General features: G+C 35.5%; 1 protein-coding gene across 2 annotated transcripts in view; it reads left to right on the top strand.

Annotated features, from left to right (window-relative positions):
• The window catches only part of FOXP2 (forkhead box P2), a 694083-nt gene that overhangs the window by 262606 nt on the left and 406829 nt on the right, over window positions 1-24648 (top strand). For both annotated transcript variants that reach the window (XM_027838641.1, XM_027838640.1), the window contains exon 2: window positions 1982-2072. The gene's annotated coding sequence lies outside the window, so the exon portion shown is untranslated. The remainder of the gene's footprint in view (window positions 1-1981; window positions 2073-24648) is intronic.

Genomic DNA, 24648 nt, shown 5'->3' with positions numbered 1-24648 from the left:
ATGGCATTGAATAAGTAAATTAACAGGTAGAATTGCTATTTTTACTAATATTGGCTTGCCTACCCATGAGCAATTAATATTTCTCTAGTTGTTTAGATCTGTATGCATTTGTGTGAAAAGTGTTTTGTAATTGTGTTCTTAGAATCCCTTGGATTGTCTTGGCAAGTAGATTCCCAAGTATTTCATACTGTATGCAGTTATTTTAAATACAGTTTCTCTCTCTGCATCTTACTGCTGGGTTTGTTGTAGTATATAGAAATGCTAATGATTTATGTGGGTTTATGTTATATCCTGCAACTTTGCTGAAGTTGTTAATTGTTTCAACTAGTTTTTTAGTTGATTCTCTACATATACCATCATATCATCTACAAGGCGTGTTAGTTTTGTTTCCTCATTCCATATTTTTATTTCTTTAATTTCCTTTTCTTCTCTTAGTGTTATGACTAGTGGTTCTAGCATAATATTGAGTTATTGTGGTGATAATGAGCATACTTGATTCACTCTTGGTCTTATTAGGAAGGCTTCAAGTTTATTCCTATTCATGATAATGCTTGCTCTTTGTTTTAGATAAATACTACTTACCATTTTAAGGAAGGCTTCATTGATTTTTATGCATTTTAGTGTTTTTAATAGAAATGAGTGTTGTATTTCCTCAAAGGAAATCATATGATTTCTGTTGGTTTTGTTATTGATATGGTCAATTAGGCTGATTTTTTTTTTAATATTGAACCAGTGTTGCATTCCTAGTATAAATCCTACCTGGTTATAGTTTATGATCTTTGTGATATACTGCTACTATCTCCTTGCTAATATTTTATTTAAAAGTTTTGTATTGATAGTCATAAAGGAAATTGGTCAATAGTTTTTTCTTTTTTTTTGTTCTCCCTATCAAAACCATATTTGTGTCATAGAAGAAATTTGGTAGTGCTTCTTTACCTAGTTTTTCAAATAGTTTATATAATGTTGGAATAAATTGTTCTTTAAATATTTGGTAGAATTCACTTACAAATGACGAAAGTGAAGCCCTGAAAGGTGGAACCTACTAGATGATTTCCCTCTAATGTACAGCTCTCTTAAAGTCAGTCCATTTCTCAGAAGTCATTTACAGTTCTCCAGTGCATAACAAAGGAATTTTAAATGACTAATTTGCTATGTAAGGCTCCCTCCAATGTGGCTCTCTACCCTTACCTAATATTGGTCCTTTTCACGTATACTATATATTCTACCCAAGGTAGACTACCTGCCTATTTACTGAACACATCCCATATTCTTCTATCTTCCTCTCTTTGCTTACATATTTACCTGTGCCTGGATTGTCCTTCACAACATTTGTCACTTTTACCTGTTGAAAATTTACCCATGTTCTAATAGTAGAAAGTAAAGAATAGGAAGGTTCAAATAGGGAGATTTTCTTGAACAGCCAGATATGATCTCTCCACCCTCAGAACTCTCAGACCATTTAAATTATATCACTGTTGAACACATTCCAATTTGTAGTATTATTATTATTTGTATATATGTTTTACTTCTACCTTTTAAGCCCCTTGTGGGCAGGCACATGTTTGATTTATTTTTGTACTTCCCTTAGCATCCAGTACAATACTCTGCTTAGGACATGCTCAATAAATTTTTGTTGAATTCAGTCAATCTGTCAAAAATCATTTGTTAGCCCCCTGCTGGATGCTAGCCACTATGCTGGGTGCTGATGATAAAATACAAAAATGTAACAGTCCCTGTTCTGAAGGAGCGTAAATTATTTTGATGAACTAATCCACTGTTATACGTAGACTACAGGATTTGAAATTCTATCAAAGGGGAAACAAAATCACATTTTGCATACTTGAAAACTCTCATAGCATTGACCAATTTCCTTGTAGTAGAGTTTATAGATGTTATGTCCTAGGAAGTTCATTGAACTAATTGTGAAGTAAATTAGAGGTTATTTTCCAAAGCAATAAAGATTTGTCTTCTCTGTTAACAGGATCATTGTAGTGTGATGCTGGACCTGAACTTACTTAAGACTCCCATTCAGAGTTGAATTAGGAAGTTTTGTGCAGACCTGGACGAAGCAGGTAAATTATTTGTTACAGTTTCTCTTCATGTCATCCATTCTACTTTCTCCATTACTTATTATGCAAAATTTTATTTCCCTGGCACATGATCATTTCTATAACATTTAGTCAGTAGGCTGCAAAGACATTAGTTGTGGTGATAAGACAAGCATAGATAAGATTATTTTTATTGTATATTATTTTGGGCTTCTTTCTCATCATGTATTTTCCTGTTTTTTCTTCTTTTTCCACTTCTCAAGCCTAGCATTGAGTTTGGAGTTAATCTGGGAAATAAGTGTGGGTTAGAAATAGGGAAATGTGGATAGGGATGGAGTCTAGACCTGTATAGGGAATGCCCTTTTGAAAAAGCGTCCATAATGCAGGAGGTGGTGGGGGTGCTTCTTTGCATTTTAGCCTTAGAAAGTTTCCTAGAATAGTCACAAGTTAAGTGACTTGCCCAAGGTTGCACAGACTATATGTGTCTGAGGACAGACTAAAATCCAGATTTCCTTGGCTTTAAGAAAAGTTGTCTGTCTACTATGCCATGGGAAATAAATCAGTTTTGGAAATTGTAGACGATAGTTTGGGGGGGATGGGAATTGGCAGTTGTCATTTGTATTAGTATATTGGCTAGTCTATGAATTGTTTCAGCATTGGTTCACTGAAATTGAGTTGAGTGTGTCTGATTTTTACTTAGAAATGCTAAAACAATATTGACTGATATATTAGTAAATCTTTCTTTGAAAATTAGTTTTATACTGCATAAGTCTTTTGAAATGGGTAGGTACATAGTTTCAAAAAACACAGCAGAATGAAAAAATACATATTTCATTGAGCAAACACAAGATGTAAAGCTTTTTTTCCTGTTTATGTTATAGCTCAGAATATGAATGTTCTTAATAGGAAACCTTCCTATGAAATACATATTTTCTGTATTGTAGTGTAATAGAAAAATGTAGTAGACAAAATTAGTGTTGGATTTTTGTCCCAAAGCACTACTTCATCCCCACACGTCCTTGGGGAAGTCAGTATCTATGAGCCTCAGTTTTATTACCTATACTCTGGTGATGATAATCTCTGTTCCATCTGAAAACAAGGTCATCAGCATCACATAGGGAATAGAGACTGAATCTTTGATTTCATTGGCATAGGGAGTTACACGATAAGGAAACTTCCTATCCCAGTGTAGGTCAATACTTCTCTGCAACTTAAGAGCTGTCTATAGCAGTGGTGTCAAACTAAAATAAAAACTGGGACTAAACATAAGGTCTAAACCATACATAAGGATCCCAGTAGGTGCACAATGACTCAAAACCCATATGTTAACACTATATATGTTTTATTATATTTTTATTTATTTTGTTAAAAATTTCCCAATTACATTTTAATCTGGTGTGGGTCACATTCAAGAGTGGTTCAGGCTGCAAAGGAGACATGGCAGTATGTTTGATACCTTTAGCTTAGATTATTGAATTGGTTAAGTTACTTACCTAGGGTCATACAGTATGTAGCAGAAGTCACACTTGAACTCAGATCTTTCTGGTTCCAACATAGACTTTTTATGCACTCTACACCAAACTGTCTTTCAAGTGTCAAATTAATTAAATAAATATTTATTAAGGACCTACCATATCCTGTACTGTCTAGGTGCAGATGATAGAAAAATCAAAATCAATAAGCCTCTAGGAACTTCAAGCCCAGTGGGGAAGAGCTGATAGATTTACAAATAAAAGCAGGGTATCCCAAAAGTTTTGGTGCATTTTAAGTCAATTAAAATGTTAAAATTTTGCACTACAACTTTTAGTAAAGTATACTATGATAAAATTAGAGGAGTGACTCAAGCAAACTCTTGAGGAAAATTAAGGAGAGAAAGATAGAACAAAATAGAAAGTAGACAAGGATTTACAGACCGAATACCATGTGAACTAGACCTTGTGAACTAATACTGCAGGCTCCTTGAGAGCAGGGACTGTCTTTCACCCTTCTTCATAACCCCAGTGCTTAGCGCATTGCCGAATAAATAAAGGGCTTTTAATAAATGTCAGTAGAGAGACTGATGGAAGGAGTAGAATGCTCTCAAAAGGCAGAGCTGAACAGGGAGCCTGCTTTGGGCAGATTAAATGTTCTGAACTAATGCAGGAGTTGAGGGAGAGCAGAATAACATTGTGAAAACCTGGTAGCCAATTTTGGGCAGGCACATATTATTAAGTATAAAAAAAACAAGGCTGAAAAGGCAGGTTGGAGCTAGGTTATTAAAGGGATGGTTGGTAAATAGCTAGAAAAGGAAGTCATAATTCAAGGTAGCTACCATAGCTTTATCAGTAGCATATCGTGCTAGACCTCTCTCAGTCCACACCCCACTTTCCTTTTTTTTTTTTAACGGAGTTATTAGATTAGTAAATCAGGGGAATACTGCAGGCATAATTTACCTAGGTATTTGTGAAGTATTTGGCAGTCTTTCATCTTGTTCTTGTGAAATGGACCTAGAGATTTGAATTCAATGATAGTACAACTAGGTTTCAGAACTGGTTGAATAGCCAAACTCACACCTCAATGGTTTAAAGTCATCTTAAAATATTTCTAGTAGAGTGCCTCTGGGGATCTGTCCTTGGTACTGTGCTGTTCAAATTTTTTATCAATGAGGATTTGGGTTAAAAGTATTAAAAACTTAAGAAATTGCAGAAGACAAAAACCTGTGAAAGACTGTTAACAGAGAACCACTGGGGAATGATGGTCTGAAGACCTGGGTGAATGTGAAAACTGGTTCAGAAATGGGTCAGAAAATGAGCAAGGTGAAAGAACAAGTGAATGGGATGTAAGAGAGAATTTTGGGTTGATGGTAAGAGCTAAGAGGTGCTTCCCTTTGTGATGAGTAAGAGTGAAGGTGACTGTCATTGGAGTTGAGGAGGTTGATGAACTGAAAATCAGGGAAGGGTCATCAAAAATCATATTAATATCATCAAGGATATCAGTGGATATGATGGAGAGGGAAATCAGAAAACAGGTATCAAAATCATTAGGAAAAGGGACAAATGACTTGGAATTTGGTAGAATGCAACAAAAAGGATCACAGTAGGTCAATCTGTTCTGCTGATGTTAACTTCAGAAAAGAGATCTTTGAGTGAAGGCATCATAGTAATGTTCTTCAGCTGGGAATAGAAAATAAGGAGTAAATTGATTATCCCTTCAGGCCCTTTTAATCAGAGGCCAAATAGGAAGGAGTGGCTGTCGTTGGAAAGACTAACAAAGAGTGAAGTTATATTTCCCACAGGTCAAAGGATTTTAAACTGAAGAGCTAAAATTAAAAGCAGTTTATCAGGTATAAAAAAGGAGCTGAAGAGGGCATAGTGGAAAGGACATAAACAGAAGCCCTTATTGGAACTATAAATATGCTAATACTTCAGTAGATCTGTGATTTCATCAATGGGAATATTCTTTTAATAGGTCGATTTTATAGCCCACCTAGTATGCCACCTTATCCTATGGTATTCTTGTCCATTTTCTCCCAAAGAACTTTTCAACTGGTGACCTTCCTCTAAGTCTTTTCACATTTTGTTTTGGAATGCCCATCCCTCCTTACTTTAGCTACACAAGTTCCAATTAGCACTATAGAACTATAAAAATGGCATTATATAATTCCTCAATAGGGCATAGGACATGTGTGCTCATGTAAAATAAATGAATCCATATGGATCATGTAAATGTGTAGATGTACAGGTTGTGGTTATCATGAATATAGATCTCTAGAATTTGGCCCAAATCTCTCCAAAGGAGAACGTGATTTCTTCCTTGAAAAGATAGAGAAAAGGATCATGGCTGTGTATTTGCTTTACCTATCTCCAAAAGGGGATATCAGGCTAGATTAATTTAAATTCACCCTCAAATATTGCTAATCTGGTATTACAGTTTTTGAATTTGAAATAAAAGTCACTTCCCTGGTCACTCTTAAGGAGGAAGGCAGTCTTTTAGCTCTAACTTACTGGCTGACCTCCTTCCCACCAAAGTTGGTTATATAGAAAACTGTCACAAATAGCAAATAAAGTCATTTATCCAAGCACACAGCAAACAGAAATTACAGTTCCACTGGTTAAAATATGCCAGAAAACATGCAAGTGAGTGAATTCTTAACAGGCAGATAAGCTTTTAGCTTAGACTAAAAGGGAACAGTTTCGCTCCAGTGAGTCTTTAAAATCTCTAAAGAATCAAGCTGGAAATCAGGGACATGTTAAGTACTTCACTATATGAGTCCAGTTTCCATTCTCTTTCTCTCTATGGGCCTCTTCGAAAGAGTCTTAGGAACCTCATTTAGCCCTCTCCAAATGATGCCCTGGTACCATCTCCCACACTTTCCTGAGACATAGTGAAACTTCAGCTTTCTCCCTAATTAGAGGTCTTGTCCCCTGTATACAAGTAGCATGCAAAATATCCCAGTATAGATGGTGCAGTGGATAGAACGCCATACCTGGAGGCAGGAAGACCTGAGTTTAGATCCTGCCTCAGATACTAGCTGTGTGACCCTGAGCAAGTCATTTAATCACTATTTGCCTCAGTTTCCTCATTTGAATAATAACAACACCTGTTTCCCGGAGTTGTGAGGATCAAGTGAGTCTGGCATATAGCAGGCACTATAAAAATTTTAACTTATTATTAGCTGCAAGCTGCAGATAAAAAAAAAAAACAGGCTTAGTTGGAAGCCTTTCACAAGGGATTAAAAGCTTCTAAATTTTAACAAGGATCCAACTAGTAGATGAGTCTGTTTCTCAAAACTTGCCTTAAATTGCTGGAAAGTAATGCCCATCTCCATCCGCTGCTCAAAACCTCAGGGCTCAGAACTACTTCTTCACTTACTTTCACTTTGGAATGGACCCTGGATACCTGCATTCATCTAGGGCAGACCAGGTTGATTCTTAATTAATTTTAAAAAACCAGTTAATCAGCAAGTTCTTATTGAATGCTTACTATATGTTCATTATTGTGTTAGGAGTTGAGGATACAAGGACAAAAAGGATGCTGTCCCTTCCTTTTCTCAGAGAACTTACATTTTATTGGAGGAAGCAAAATGTATACATAGAAGAAACACTTAATGAGTACAGGGTAATAACTAAGAGAGGTAGGACACTAGCAGTGGGAGTATTGGGAAACAATTCACATTGAAGGTGACCACAGTCCAGAAAGTGACTATTCATATCTGTAGTTTTTAAAAATTCTCCTTCAACAGAAACTCAGTTGCGTCCTTGGGTGATTCTCCTCCCTATGTGTCTTCCTAAATCACTTCTGTTGTAATTTAATTTTTTCCTTTTTTTCTGTATGATTCTCTTGAATTTTAACATTAGGCCACCATATATATTAAAAATAATTTCTTATCTTTAACATTTTCAAATTTTCAAGTACTCTTTAGTATGTATTTCAGCTTTTGAGCTAGGTAAGGGCGAGTTTTTGTCTTTCCCATGTGACTGAGGCACATTGGTACAGACAAGAGGGATTTGAAATAATGTGCCAAAAGTTACTAAACTGTGCATGTCTTTTTTTTCCTCTTTTTTCTTCTTTAATTTATTTTGATTTATCAACAATCACTTCCTTAAGCTTTTGAGTTTTAAATTTTTCTCCCCCTTCTTCCCCACCTCCCTCCCCAAGATGACACATAATCTGATATAGTATATATATATATAATATATATATACACACACACACACATATATATATACACATTCTTATTAAACATATTTTCACATTAGTGATGTTGTAAGAATTAGAACCAATAGGTGGAACCACCAGAAAGAGGAAACAAAACACACACAGAAGAAAAAAATAGCAAATAGTATGCTTTGATCTGCATTCAAACTCCATAGTTCTTTCTTTGGATGTGGATAGTATTTTCCATCATGAGACCTTTGGAGATGTCTTGCATTGCTGAAAAGGGCTAAGTCTATCAAAGTTAGTTATCACACAATGTGGCTGTCACTGTGTACGGTGTTCTCCTGGTTCTGCTCACTTCACTCAGCGTCAGACCGTACAAATCTTTCCATGTTCTTCTGAAGTCTGCCTGCTCATCATTTCTTATAGCACAATAGTATTCCATTACATTCATATACCACAACTTGTTCAGCTATTCCCCAATTGATGGGTATCCTCTCAATTTCCAAAAAAAGAGCTGCTATAAATATTTTTGTACATGTGGGTCCTCTTCCCATTTGTATGATCTCTTTGGGATACAGCCCTCGAAGTTGTGCATGTCTTTTGACCGAGCAATACCAGTAGTAGTCCCATACTCCAAAGAAGTGAACAAGGAGAAAGGTCCTTCAGATAGAAAAACTTTTGTGTAACCACTGGGTTTTTTTGTTGGTTTTTTTTTTTTGATAGTAGAAAAGAACTTGAAACCAGGGGGGTGGTCAGCAATTGGGGAATGGCTGAACAAATTATGGTGTATAAATGTAATGAAATATTGTGGTGCTGTACAAAATTTAAAAATAGATGGTTTCAGAGAAACTTGGGAAGACTAATGAACTAATGCAGTATGAGGTAAACAGAACTAGAATTTTTGTGGTGACAGCATCACTGTAAAAACCAATAGCTTTGAAAGCTCTAAGAAATCTGATCAATGACATGATTAGTCATGATTCCAACAGACCAGTGAGGAAGGATCCTCCCTGCATCCTGACAGAGAGATGATGGATTAATATGCAGATTGAGACACATTTTGGAGTATGTCCAATATGGAAATTTGTTTTGCTTAACTATTCCTATTTCTTGCAAAGGCTTTGTATTTCATTTTTATGACAGAGGAGGTGGGAAGAAGAAAAAAGCAAATGCTTGATAATTAAAAAAAATTGAAGCAGAATGGGGCTAAGTAACTTGTACAGTTAATAATAATTTATTTACTTAGTCCAAGTCCTGTGCTTTCTATTTCATCAATGTAGATTTCCTATCTATTTCACATTTTATTTTACTATACTTTTTGCCTTTTTTTCATGTACACTGAAATTAGCTTCAACTCTAGAAGGATATTGTATTTATTATAAATTGGATTGGCCTAAGAGTGATGTTTGCTAACACTCTGAAAGAGAATACAGAAGACAAATCATAGAGTATCCTTATTAAGAGGGAACATAGTTTGGTCTATCCCAGAATGAAGGGCCTGGCTTATAAAACTTTGAGATTTTCTCTAAATTCGTGATTCTGCAATTATGTATTGTAACAATTTACTCTTTTTTCTAGTGCTACAAAAGATACTGTTTTTTAGAGATTAAGACAATTTTACTATTTTAAAGTAAAAGACAGCTAGATTTTCATGGAAATTATATAGACATGGCATATTTGAGCCTCTGTGTTTATTTTAACATTAAAGTCTGGGGAACCTTTTACCTTGATTGGTTTCATAATACCATAGGTCTTAGTAATAGAAGGGCCCTCAAGAGCTCACCTGGCTCCAAGTACCTGTCTTTAGTCAAATAAGGGTATTAATTAATATCCTCATTTTACAGATCAGTAGGCCAGCCAACATCAGTGATTTGCCCTGATCTCATTAAGGCTGGACTAGGGACCAGAACCTAGGTATCCTTCCTCCTAGTGTAGTCCTCTTTCTACTATGCCAGACTTTTATCTTTATTTTTAAAGTGTTTATATTTTACAGTAACATTAAACAAATATTACCTGTTTTTAAGAACATGTTTTCTTTGGTGGTTGCAAAGGTATGGAAGTAAATTGGCATGTGCCAATTCCTTAAAATGTTTATAGAGGTGATAAATTGCCTCTATATGCTGATGCCTTCTTTGTCATCTTTATTTTTTTAGGGGAGAGGTTAAAAGCACCTTGATATCTTTGATCTCTTCTGTTCCCTTGCAATCCTTACCTATTTAAAATACCTTAGAAAATGATCTCAGAGTGTTCTTAAACATTGTGCAGCTTCTAGCATCATTTTCTTCTATTTGTGTTTGATCAAGTTCTGCTGATCTTCTTGACTTTATTTTTCTACTTGTAGTTCTGCTTCCCTACCTGTTACTAAGTTGGAAGAGTTCACATGTGGTGATTTCACTAGCCATCAATGAAAATAGAGCTTCCTGAAAAACCCAGAAGATCTCATGCATTTTGTACCTTTGTTGTTGTATTCCTTACAGTTTCTCATACAGATGCTCTTCAATTTGGTTGAATTTTTATCTTACACCATGCTCCCAGCAAAGCTCATTTTCTCTTTAACTGTCATTTGGTTGTTGTTGTTGTTATTACTTGTTATTTTGTGAGAGGTGTGTGTGTGTGTGTGTGTGTGAGAGAGAGAGAGAGAGAGAGAGAGAGAGAGAGAGAGAGAGAGAGAGTGAGAGAGACAGAGAGAGAGAGAGAGAGAGAGAGAGAGGAGAGAGAGAAGAGCAGAGCTTGTATTTTAATGAATGTTGCTTTGGGCTGTCTTTTCTATCTAACTGATAAGGAAATCCTGCCCAGACACTTAAGCTGTGTGACCTGGGCAAGACCTGTATTTCCTCATCAGTAAAATGTGGGAATTGGACTTTATGAGATTGTATCTGTTGGCTGAGACACTTTTCTGTTTCTGGTTCCTTAGTTTGGCTTTTGTTTTGTAGTGAGTCAAATTCTTTTAAGAAAAGTTTATAACATCCAAAAGAAACTTTCTTTTCTACTTTTCTGAATCAACTTCTTGTTCAGTGATCACATTGGAACTGTCCTCCTCCCATATAGTGTCTTCTACTTATCTTTATGTTTTTTTCTATTTTCTATTTTCACTCTAATCAGCATCTAATCTAATTACATACAAAGAGGTTATTTTGCCATGACTTGTCATTTTGCCTGTGCTAAAATAGTTTAGTGTTGTAACTGGTATCTTTTTAGTCTTTGTCTGTGTTTGTTTCTTCAACCCTGGCCGTATTTTCAGACATAGTTTTTACTATTCCTTCACTGTGCCTACTTTTACACTGAAGTCATTGCATATTAATATCAACATACATGTATATGTGTGTGTGTGTGTGTATCCACACACATGAACTCCTTTTAGAAGACTTTTTCAGGATCTTCACATACTTACCCAACTTCTTAGTCAGCAGATTACATTGCATAAGAGGCATTTGTCTTCATGGTGGTCTGTTTGTGTTTGTGCGTTGTGAGAATTGAAAGCAAGATTATAAGATTATAGGATTTGGAACTGGATGACCAAGTATTCTAGAAAATGACATTTCTGGCCATCTTTGGTTAAGTGTTGAACTGAATTCTCCCAACTCTTTTATTCTTCTTTCCAAGGAAAGGCTAAATGCCATCCTTTCTTTTAGCTGCCACTGTTTTATGTCTCTCAGTTCAAGTTCTATCAGATATGCCAGTATTAGTGTGCTTGCCCAAAGTTTTCCAATAGTCTAATTCCAATAGTCTGATTCTGTTACTTATTGTACTTTAAGAGGACACAGTTAAATTAGTGTTTACAGGTGGTTTGGGAACTGTTTGACTCTTAGTACCTTCGGGGCCCTCTCACTGATATCACTGTGGAGGTAGAAGATAGGTTCAAGGGACTAGAGAACAGTTTGTATTTTTGTGCCTTTCATTGATTTCTGTTGAGGGAAAATTACTCGTGTGTGGCCACTTTCTGGAAGTAAATCCCTTTCTGTCTTTGTGCCTTTTAGCACGGTCACCACATGGCTGGCACAGCCTGTGCATTTCGGCCTCTACTTAAGTCCCTTTCAGTTGGGTAGAATCTAGTTTGTGCTTGGCTGGTATAATCTTTGATACCCAGGGACGCTTTTATCCCATGATTAAGAATCAGAGCAGAATTTTATGAATTCTTTTTATAAGAATGTTCTGTGCATATATTCAGTATATTCTTAGCTTCGTTATCAGACCATTTCATTATGATCGTATGACTGATTAAGTTTAATGGACTGGATAATCCTGTCATTGCTATTGTTTTTTGATTTCTAAAAAAATCACGTGACTCAGCAAAACAAATTGCAACTTTGAAGATCCTCTTCAAACAAGGTATCTTCTGTGTGAATGTTAAAATTATGCAAAACTTTGATGGATGTAGTTATGGAGATAACTTTTCAGTGATTTGCTGAGTATTGATGTAAAATCAGGTACAAAGCAGGGAGACATTCATCTAATGTGTTTGCTGATGTTATGAAAATTTTCTTGCTTAAAGTAAAAGTGAAAGAAGAATTTCATATTGATTCCCCACATCTTTCTGTTACCGTGTGACATTATACCAATTTTACCAAGCTCTCAAATATTAAGAGTCCTCCTTAGTTAAATCCAGAATGTGGAAGCAATTAGTCTGATGAGCTAAGCACTTTTTTGAAAAAAGAAAAGAAAAAAGGAAGAAAAAGATATATTGCCCAGAATATTATGTGCAGCTGTAGATTCATTCCATTGAGTCCTTTCCTTGCTGTACCTCCCACTAACATTTTGGATGGAGATTGAGGTAGGCCCTGAACCACATTGGCTTGGTTTTGGTGATGTTACATGTGGACAACTGTTCAGCAGTTTTAATCACCCTAAGGTACTAAGTTCTATAAAAACTTACCCCATTACTACAAATTATCCTCCCAGGGTTGCTATGTTGCTGGCTGTTAATCACTGAACAGCATAATCTCAAGAACATCAAAATTGTAAGTAATCCAAAGTTCATTGGACAGATTCCTGGCTGGTGTAACTAAACTATGACGTGTTAACTAGGGCTTCCATATAAGAAGTGGCAAGAACTAAGACATGAAAGGTATATGTGACTAGAAGAGGAGGTGGGTTAGTAGTGCAGTGATAATGATACATATCTTTTCTTCATTCTTTTAAGAATGAATTCTCTTAAGAAAGAAACCTATTTCCATATTTCTTAAGGAATAAGTGGAGTAAACCCAGAATAGGATCTGTAAGTAGTAGAGCATGAAGGTGCTCCGTGGCAAAAAGCTCCTAAAGGCAAAATCTCTTGCTGTATTGGTCCCAAGGAAGCGGCTTCTGAACTAGTGCCCTCAAGTCTTATCTGAACCTAGGACTACTCTGAATGAAAGTTTCTCTAAGGACAAAGAAGAAATTAGTCTATCATCAATTCTTACTTTAGTATGTTTTAAAACTTTAGTAGAAAGAACACAGACTTTAATGCTGAGGATATACCTATTCTCAGCGTCGCCACTAATTGACTGTGGTACCACAGCGAGTCAATTAACTTCTTTGGTTGACTTAATTTTTATCATCTTTGAAATGAAAGAATTGGGTAAGAAGAATCTAAGGCTCCTTCTTTTTCTAACGTTCTGTGATTGTGTATTCTATGACCTATGGTATTTTGATTTTGGTCTTGGAGATTTAGAGCTAGAAAGACATTTAGAGGCCATCAAGGGCAAGTCTTTGATTTTGTAGATGAGTAAGACTGAGGCCCAGAAAGGTGAGTGACTAATCCAAGGTCACACAGCTAAGAGTCTGAAGGAAGATTCAGACTCATCTCCCTGATGAAAAGCCTAGCACTGTATCTACTCTTCCATGTATCTTGAACACAATAATAAAAGCATCTTGTTTAGTTTACTTTCTCTAGGTTTAAATGTTATTTCCTTAGGAGCAGTTTATTATTATCTTGTCCTGTAATAAATAAATAGTAGTCACTAATTATATTCTGGGGCTTCATTATACCATATTCCCTCTAGTGTCAGTCAGTTATATCTGTGACAGTGACATTAATGGGTCTTTAGTAGAATAACAGTTGTTTCTCCTATTACATTGACTCAAAAGACCAGAGAGAGAGAGGTCTCAGACATTGCTCAGATTCTCTTGGCAGTCTAGTACCCTCAATTCAGTTCAATTTAAGAAAAATTTGTTAAAACAAATATATTTGCGAGGTACTATGCTAAGCTTACCAAGAGATGCAGAAACAATAATGATGAAAAATATCCCTGACATTAAAGAGCTTACGTCCTTTTTTTCATCCATAAATTTATCTAAACATTTTAGGGATCATTTTATATTTTCTGCCTGAACTAGCTTCTTGGGTTAAGGGCTTCTATAATTTTTTCTCTGCTATATTATTTAGTATTTGCTTACATTTGTTTTCTAGACCAAGTGTTAAATTGCTCCCTAGTTTTATTATTCATTAATCAATGTTCAGACTCTCCTCATTCTTCATAATTTAATGATCTCAATAATAGTTTTTCTTCACTTTTTTCTTTTCTGATATATATGTCAGATATATGTGATTATATCTGAGATACATGTATATGCACATATATTGCCCCCTTCCCTTGATTTTTTCCTAATTGCCTTTTTGGAAAAAAAAATCTTTTCCCAATTTTGTTGTCTTTCAAAGATTCACTAATGACCAGAAATGCATATAGTTAATTGGGTGTAGATAGAAATCTGTGAGCTGCTATGATTTAAAAATTTGGAGGTTGACTTTTCCAAGTACATGTGAGCAAAGAATAAGGAAGTACATATTATGTTCTGACTCAAGAGCTAACCTGTCCAAATTCTGATACCCAGGCAAAGGGTCTACATTAGATTAAGGGAAAAGAAACAAACGTTGAAGCACAATGTTTTTTTTTTTTCTTGTCAAAAAAGAAAGTTTACAGAAGTCAAATTTGTGGCTTGAAGCTATTTGGTAGTAAAATTTTGATGCCATTATACAAAGTAGCAAAATATGGATTATAACTGGCCTGCTTTTCAATTCAACTAAAGATTAAGTACATTCTTAATGGTCTGATTTGCTGGGAAGAGCACTATTACAATAATCTGCTTTTTACAGCCCATATCAAATAGGAACTTGCATCACTTATTACAAAGTTTGTGCTTTGGGAGACATTTTCACGGCATCTAACTGTGCTGCCCCACATTTCTTGGAATTAGCCTCTAATGATATCATCTCCCAAAATGAGTTGTTTCTCAAACATACTGATTGTTTTGTGGTTAATGTCTAATCCAATAGCTATATTTAAAATGTCATACAAATTTGTAAGAAAAGGTCTATTGAAACTGCTGTTGTATCCGTAATTGTATGAAAACGTTATGGAAGAAATGCCATGCAGTTTGAGTGTTTTTAGACTTTCTTTTTTTCTACAAGATACAAGCAGGAGAGATGAGAACTCATTTTTAACTGTTAGCAATTCAAGTTTTTAACCGTTGTCTGCTTGAGAACAGAGGACTGTTACTGTAGGTGTCATGTAAAATAAAGTTGGAGTCTAAAGCCTCCTTTTAGCTGTCAGCCTTATTAAGAAGCTACTCATGGGTTGAACCAGGCACCTGTATTGTATAAGCAGTGCATTGTAACGTCTAGGGAGAATTTGCTTTACCACCACTGCTGTGTTATTAGGCCTTGCTCCTCCGACTTACCACCTGCAACTCACAGCACAGTAGGTCTAATGTAGATTGACGCCTATGCCAGAAGACTGATTGAAACTTGTGTCTCACAGTTGCTAATGCTCACTGAACCATTATATTGAAGATAAAGTAAATAAAATAGATTGCCATATGAGAATTCTCTGAAATCAAATGGAATAATTTGACAGGTTTAAGCCCATGAAGAAGAAGGCAAAGCACTGAAGCAGACGGAATACTTTTTATGCACAACATAACAGGGCTGGGGGTGGGGAGAGAGTCATCTGTATTGCATTGGCTATGAAATATTAATTTTTTAACAGAGCGGTTAATTTTCGAAGACAGTTTGTGATGCTGTGTTTGTTTGTCCTTAAGCTGTACGCTGACACCCCCCCACCACGAAAAGATTTATATAAATAAAAACTTTTGAAGAATAGAACCTTGGCTGATATTTTTTGTTCAGTTTTTCTGGTATTTACTTGCATGGATCAGTAGTCTTATAGAATTTAATAAACAACACAAATGAACAGATTTGCCAGAATGTATTCTAGAATCTTTTAGGCTTGAAAAATAATAGTGAAGCCTCTACCTCTGAAAATATTTTGCATGGTACTAAGAGTTTTTATTGTTTTGTTCCATAATAAAAAGAAAAGCAGAAGATGAGAGGTTATTGCCTTTAGAAAATACATCACTGGTATTACATTAGATGTGTTTTTTTATACAGGGTTAACAATTAATCAGTCAGGTGGAACCAGGACGGCAGATTAGACTCAGCCACCTAGCAGAACTCTTCCCAAATCCCCCCCTCCCCAATCAACTCTAATTCCTCCAATCAAATTTTGGACTGGCAGAGCCAACAAAAAGTCGGGGTGAGATGTTTTTCTGGCCTAAGAAAACTTAACAGGTCGGCAGGAGAAGTCTTTGACATCATGGTGGAGGCCTGTCCAGAGCCCAAACACTCTGCATTGGCAACAGTAGCCATAGCAGCAAAATCAGCTTTGGGGGCTCTTAGCCCAGAGATGGTAAGGGGGTCACTTAACTGTTTAGAAAGAGAGTACAGGGGATCCTTCACTGGCTTTGGGTACAACTGGCACTGATTGGCAGCTCTATTGCCCATATGCAGTTCTTAGTCACAGTTCCAGGACCAAGAGGAGTGCTAGCACTTGAAGCTGCAAGGGAGCAGAGACCCTTCCTAAGAAACTGTGACCACACCTCTCCCTAGATCACATTACTTTGGGAGTACCAAAAACTTGCAGGCCCCCAGAATTAGCCCTGAAAACAGCTTCATGAAAAAAGCCTAAAGCTTGGGACAGTGCCTCCCTATCACCAGGTAAGCAGAGCTCTACTTTAGTGTATAAAGTTCAAAATCAAAAAATAGGATGGAAAAATGAACAAACAGCAAAACAAGAATTTGACCATAAAAAGCTACTACTATGGCAGGGAAGATCAAGCCAGAAGCTCAGAAGACAGTAATGTAAAAACAGCTACCAGAAAAAGCCTCGAAGAAGAATTCTAATTGGACCCAAACCCAACAAGAATTCCTGGAAGAGTTGAAGAAAGAGATAAGAGTGGTAGAGAAAAAATTGGTAAAAGAAATGAGAATGAAAAATTAATCAGTCATATGTTAATTTTGCATACATTTTCAATCCAAGTAGGTTTTTTTTTTTTTAGGGGAATTCTGCAGTTTCTACCTCCACAACATTTGTACTATCTGATCTTTTTTCTCTGTTTCCACTGTCACTATCCTAATACAAGACTGAATTGCCACTCACCTAGACCATTGTCATATCCTTCTTAACTGGCCTCCCATATTTCAAAGTTCTATGTCATATTAAAGTTTTTATGTGTAGGATTGGCCATAGCCCCTCTGCTCAAAACCCGTCAGTCACTCCCCATTTTGTGACAAATAAAGTTCAGGTTCCTTAGCAGAGCAATCAAGACTCTGGGCCATTTGATGGTGTGCTGCTTTCCCAGACTTACCTAATTTTAACCTCCTTCCACCACAACCTCATATATTCTTTGCTTCACATAAACTAAGTTACTTGTCATCTCTTCAACCTATCCACATCTGCTTCCTTGCTTACACCATTCTATTCATGGGAAAGTAATGCCTTCCAGGCAAGTTAGTGGCCCAGTGGATAGAGTGCTGGGCCTCAGGTCAGGAAGACCTGTGTTCAAATTTGGCCTCAGACGCTTAGGAGCTTTGTGACTCTTGGCAAGTTACCTAACTGCTTTTAGCCTCAGTTTCCTCATCTGTAAAACGGAGATAATAGCAACACTTTCCTCCCAGGGTTATTGTGAGGAGCAATTGTGCCTGGCACAAAAAAGATACTATATAAATGTTAGTTTCTGTTTCTTCTCTTTACCTACAACCTCCATCACACAGTTTTATTGTTATTTTTTCCATGAAGTCTTTTCTGATTACTTTAATGAGATTATTCCTTCTGTGACTAGTACTTTGTACCTCTCATACACATGTTCTATTTTCTATGTTCATTTGTATGTTTTAAAATTTATCTCTATGAAGAGGTTCTGTTACTGTCATATTTTCTTTGTTATTAGATTGAAGTGTTATACTTATTAAATAATGTGAAATCTATTTTTCATTGTTACTTACGCTATAATACCCACTTGGGAAAATGTTTATTCTTCGAGGGTGAAAGTGAAAGGAGCCTCAGCTCAGTCATATTTTATCCTCAGATCTAAGTTGTTGAGAGGCAGCATTATGCAGTGGTCAGGGAGCCATCCTCAGAGTCAGGAAGACCTGGGTCCAGATCATGACTTTGACACACATTTAACCTCTCAGTTCCTCAGATAATATTCTCAAGACTATCAATTATAGAATGGTTGTTGAGTTGCATTGATAGAGGGAGGTTCCTCACTGAGACTTCCCTACATCATTGAGATCAATTTGAGACAAGAATCTCTAGAGATCAACTCCGTATAGAGGAAGGTCCTGTCTGAATATAATGATTGTTATTTATTTTGTGCCAGAATTCATCATCCAAATTACCATCAACATTTACAGCTGTCATTCTACTACCTCATTGAGTCTTAAATTATAAGATGATAGGGTTCACTCAGTATGGTCTGTTCCAGCTCTAAAATTTATGTTTCTGCTGTATCATTTTTAGAACAAGATGGCCTACCATTCTTATGTTGTTGCATGGTATTATTTTTCACTGGGCATAGTATACTTTGTGTTAAGCTATCTACAGTTTCTCATCCATTCTCTGATGTGAGTGACCAGAAGCACAGTACACATTTTATAAGATGAATTGAAAGGTAATAGGGTACTTGGTTTGTACCTCTCTAAATACAGTTATTTTGTATCAATTAGTATGTAGGTTGGGAGCTCCATAAGGATAGGAGGTCTAATTTAATCTTTTTATCTTCCTGAGTACTTCCTTAGCATTGGTGTTCTCCACATAGTTGACATTTAAGCATTTGTTAAGTCTGAATTAGAGACTCTTCTAAACGGTGAGGTTTTTTTTTTCCCAGGGACAGTAATTTCAACTACAATAATAACGTGTTAGCAAGTAGAAATCTATAAGATCAGCTTTAATGAGTAGGTAGAAATGCTTTATAATTGGCATATCAGTTATTTGTGAATAGGTACTTCTTAAGTTCTTAGAAAGTCTGTTCATGTAAGCAGGCTTTACAGATATCCTGCAATTTTATTTGTGTTCCATTTGCTTAGCAAATCTTTTCTCTCAGTTTATAGAACAAAAACAAAATATAGCCCAACAATATGTGAATTTTATCCTATTTCGAATTAGTGGAATCTATAATATATGGTGGAGGGCTAACAGGCTTGCATTTTTATTTCCTATGCTTACTTTAATGCATTTTTAACTAAATAAGAACCTTTCATTTAATTCAATCCCTTTAACCGTATTATAATTGCACAGCTTGGATCAGGTTCCCCACTTCTGGCCTAGATCATGAAGAGATATAAACCATAAACCCTTACAAATTCTGATTTCTGACTCTAAAGCCAGTGGTATTATAAGTGAAATACCAGTTAAGTGTTCTGACTCCTCTATCTCTTTCTCATCTACCAATATTACTCTAACTTTCTTCAAAAGTAGGGCCTACCCTTTCTACGTTAAGAAATAGCACTAGTCATAAGGTGATTAATAACCCTTCTAATGAGATTTTTAGAGCATACTCTTGTGGTTGATGATTACGTGATTTCCTATATCTTATTTCGACCACTGAAATCATGTAATGGCATGTTTACAAATAAACTAAGACTTAAATATGAGGATATTGTGGAAATTAATAATAATTCCTGAGATCCCATTGACTAACTCCACAGGTATTTTCAAAAAGGCCAAAATCCCATTTGACAGTTCACATTCAAAAATCCATTATTTACACTACAATTTGTAGTACCATACACTATTTAACCATTTGTTTTTCAAACATGCAGTGTATATGTTAATATGTGTATTTGCGTAAAACTTCTATGGCAATAGTAGTTTCCTTAGTACCAAAACTTACTCTTATCAAAAGCATGGGACTCAGCTGACAATTTTCTTCCTTCCTTCCCCTTTCCCCAAGAGTCAAGGGCTACACATAGCAAGGCCTATTTCTCCCTCCTCCTATCACCACATGTAGCTCTCCCAGGCTTATTTCACCTTACTTCTTTTCACATATACCATATTCTGATTAAGCTGGATTATTAACTGTTCCCTTAACTCAACCTGAAGTTTCCTATCTCCATTTTTATCTCAGTCTCTTGAATACTTCTCTTATTTTAATGTCAGCTTAGGGACCATCTCTTCCATGAAGCCTTCTTTACAGCTACAAATATAAAAAGTTCTCTTTTCTTAAAATTTTCTAGATTTCTTGAATGGGATCTATCTTTTCCCTTCATTAAACTCTTCTTTGTATTATGTTTTTGCCATAATAACATATCAACAATAGTAATACTTATATTTCTATAGAACTTTAAAGTTTTTTAAGCCCTTACGTATGTTATCTCATTTGGGCCTTAACAACAACTCTGTCTTAATAGTTAACTTTAATATAATGCCTTAAATTTTCCAAAGCACCTTCCATATTATTTCTGAGGTATGAGCTGTGAAGTAGGTGCTGTTATTGTCCCCATTTTACAGGTGAGGAAACAGTCTGAAAGCAGTTAAGTGTTACTAGCCTAGGATCACAGAACTAATAAGTATCTGAAACAGCACTTTAACTTAAAGGTCTGTCTCCTTGTCCTGTGTTCTATCCACTGTGTCACCAAGTTTTTCATGCAGTAGCTACTGCAACCTGAATTTTATGTCTTATCTCCCCTAGTAGATTCTGAATTCCTGGAGGTCATGGACTAAATTATTTTTTATTTCTGTATTTCTAGAGCTTATAGTGGTGGGGAACCTACAGCGTGGAGGCTACATGTGGACCTTTAAGTACTCAAGTGCGACTCTTTGATTGAATCCAAACTTAACAGAAAAAATTCTCTTAATAAAAGGATTTGTTGGGCACCTCGGTGGCAGCATGGATAGAGCACCAGCCCTGAAGTCAGGAGGACCTGAGTTCAAATCCAGCCTCAGACTAAACACTTGACACTTACCAGGTGGTGACCCTGGGCAAGTCACTTAACCCCAGTTGCCTAAAAAAACAAACAAACAAACAATAAAAAGATTTGTTCTGTAAAACTTGGACTCAGTCAATAGGCCACACCCAAGGACCTAGAAGGCCACATCTGGCTTCAGGCCTGCAAGTTCCCCAGCCTTGGTATCATACCATATACACTGTAAAAATTCCAAATAGAATTTTTAATTTACTTTAATGGTATTTTCACTGAAAGTTGCAGGACCAGAGTTTTAGGTTAGCTTCTCCAAGCCATGATAGAAGCAGGAAAAGACAACCCTGGAACACTATTCTTTGATGGTTATTTACATCATTAGAATACCAAAAGTATTTTAAAGGCTTGTACCTGTGAGCCCATATTTGGAAATCAGTGTGTTATGAAATTCCATCCCTGTGGTATTTGGGAATGTTTAGCTCTAGTATTATGTGTTCTGTTTGTCATCGAGGAATGAAACATTCAATCCACAGTAGATGTGCTATATCTTCTTTATACTTGGGTACATAGGTTTATGTTGTAGGACTTCAGTGATCTGTAGGTACTTAAACAAATCAGGGCCTTAGTTATAGGTTAGTCTGTTACTCTACCAGATTGCTAGTAATGGTTGTATTTTCAGGAACGGAGGCATACCAATATCTTATAAGCATACTTTTCTCAAAATCATGCTTTATAGGCAATGTACAAGATATATCCTGGCCCTGAGTCAAGTATTAAAATGAATCCTTTATCAGGGAAATATTTTTGTCATGTTGATAAATTCTAGCTAGTTTACACTTTGCTTGTTAAAAAATTAATTCCCCACCTTATAAAAGACACACAATTATGGTTATAGAAATGTCTTTACTTATAAAGTCTATTATATTTAGTTCTTTAATTATAAAAAATATTAAATACTATATTTTGAATTTATTACAGATTGAAAACAGAGGCTAATATTAAATAATCTGCTTATTCTAATTTATTTTTTTGTGTAGAGTGTTGAAAATAAAAATAGTTCAAAGGGAGTCCATTTACTCTAGTTCATCTTAACTACACAGCTATGAAAGTAATTTTCCTTAAGTGCAGTTACAACCATGTGACTCCTTCTTATTGTCCCCATTTTACAGGTGAGGAAACAGTCTGAAAGCAGTTAAGTGTTACTAGCCTAGGATCCTGTGGCCTCTAGGATAAAATATCAGCTCATCTGTTTAGCTGTTAAAGCCCTATACAACCTCGTTCCAACATATCTTTCCAATTTCATAAGACATCTCTCTCCCTCCTGTACTCTAATAGTGCCCTAATACAGTACGCTATCTTCCTTTTTTTTGCCTTTTTCTTGGCAGCCCCCAAGCCTGCAATGCAGTCATTTTCTATCTTTGTATAGTAGAGCCCCTGTCTTCCTTTAAGATACAGATCAGACTTTATCTCCTGCATGAAATCTTTCATTATACATTTGCTAGTGCTCTCCCTCCCTCCCAAATGACCTGGCATTTAACTATTTTGTATATCATATGTATTTTTATATGTACTTGTTGTCTCCTAATTAGGATGTAAGTTACCTGAAAAGGATTGTTTCATTCTTTTTGTATCCCCCACATCCAATACAGTGTCTAGCATATAGTAGGTACTTAAAAATTCTTGTTGATTGAATGAGTGATAAGAGCATAATAGCATAATACTTAACATACTAGGCCAGACTATTGATCCATCTAATTTGGTATATTTTCTATATGGCTCCAGAAAACTTAGGTTTTCCTCAGAGCTGTCCTCAAAGGTTAGTGATATAGTGGAATCTGTAGTGTCACGTATTAGTTAATTAATAGTCATTACATATATCCACTGTGTGCCAGGTACTGTGTTGGGCACCAGGGATGAAGCAGTTCCTGCCCTCAAAAACCTTATATTCTATCAGAGGGAACAACACATACACATCTAAGAATATTATAAAATATATGTAGTAAAATAGGGTAATTTGGGGTGAGAGGCACTAGTAGCTGACAGCATCGTGAAAATGAATGGGGGAAATATTTATCATTTATGTGCTGATCCTAAATATATTTAGAATTGCTTTGTATTACAACTTTATCATGTAAATAATGGAATAAGAGTATACTAAATATATACTAGTAGTTAGAAAATAAGAGTTATAATGTAAACAATGGTTAACAGTGGAATAGAGGACACAATCTGGGAAGTAAGAGACAGATGATTAGGTAGTTTAAGATGGTTTGAGGGAAGTACTTGAAATTAATAACAAAAACAATACACTTACAAGAGAGAATTGAGAAGTCATTGAGGGATTTTAAGGAGAAGGCTGATTTGCCCAACGCAGTGGACCAGAAAGATGACTTTGACAGGAGCGTTCATCTTTAACACCCTCTAGTGACAAGTACCCCTGCGTGTTTTCTTTGTGATGGTCTTTATACTACCTTTTTTCCCTTACACCAGTTCTTCCTTATCTGCTTAATTGTCATAAATATTCTCTTAACCTGGCTGTCCTTCAGTAGTCTGTTGCCGCATGACCTCTGAGCTTGCTTGCTATCACTTAACTCACTTTTTAAAACAAAACAAAACAAAACAAAACAAAACAAAAACTAAACATTTCAAAAAACATTTTATCATTTTCCCAGTGAGTAGTTTGTCATTTAAGCACTGTGTGAAAGATCTCCCATCCATCTCAGGTATAATTTCCAATATTCATCACATTTTCAGATTTGTATTTGGTAATATAATGACAAAACAGCATAATCATAAATAAGTTGGTACTATTAAAACCACTAGAAGGCATGTCTTGATGTCATATGGTTCTTTTTCAAATTCCCTTAACATTTTTTCATTTTTTAAATCATTCCTTTTATTACCTTTTGTGATTTTCGTCATGATTAGTCGTGAGGATTAAAATATAGTACTAGCTTGTCCACCAGTAGCCCATACGATCTGAGGGATGAGGTGGAAATGGGGTGAAAATATAGATATTCTATATTTCAAGTATTTATTAGTACTCTATAAATATATGTGTATACATATATACGTATGTGTATATATTCCTTAATGATACTAGAGGGATATGAGTACTCTATTAAATTATTTTTCGTTTTAGAATTATTTGTTCATGTAATTAACTATGTAAGCTAATATGTATATGTATAAAACATAAAGAAAAGGATATAAACTAGACCATAAGTTATATCTCAGACTTAGTGGGGGAAAAAATCTTTCAGGCTTAAAGTCTATATTAAATTCCTTGAATGTTTTTTAGCAGTATGTTACTAAAATAATGACATTATTTCAACATTATTGAAATGTTGAAAATTATTGTGCACATAGAATAAAATTGACTCTAAAATAATTTCTTAAGTTTTGCTTTCATTTTTTTAATTCAGTGATAAGACTATGTTCTGTACTCCATTTTTGTTTAACCAAGGGAACAGAGTAGTTTGCAATAAATATACAGATAGGAATTACTTTAAAAACATAATAAGTAAGATTATAAACAACTCTGTCAGATGGAGACAGATTACATTTTAAAGATAAGAACTAGATATTAATATTGTCTTTATTTGTTATTTTAAGTTATGTTTTACAGAATATACCTATCAGTGCTATTCTTAAAGATGGTTGTTTTATATAGTTAATCTAAGACAAGAGTGGGAAAAAAAACACAGTATGCTTGACCTCATTTGACCTTTTTGACGCTCAGTCAGTTAAACGGTTTGTAAGACGTTTAATTACCAAATGGTATGA

This window comes from Vombatus ursinus, unplaced genomic scaffold (assembly GCF_900497805.2).
Source record: "Vombatus ursinus unplaced genomic scaffold, bare-nosed wombat genome assembly UNPS02014830.1, whole genome shotgun sequence".
In the NCBI taxonomy this organism is placed as follows: domain Eukaryota; kingdom Metazoa; phylum Chordata; class Mammalia; order Diprotodontia; family Vombatidae; genus Vombatus; species Vombatus ursinus.
Note: the sequence above shows the minus strand (reverse complement) of the source record. Positions and strands in the feature narration are given on the sequence as shown.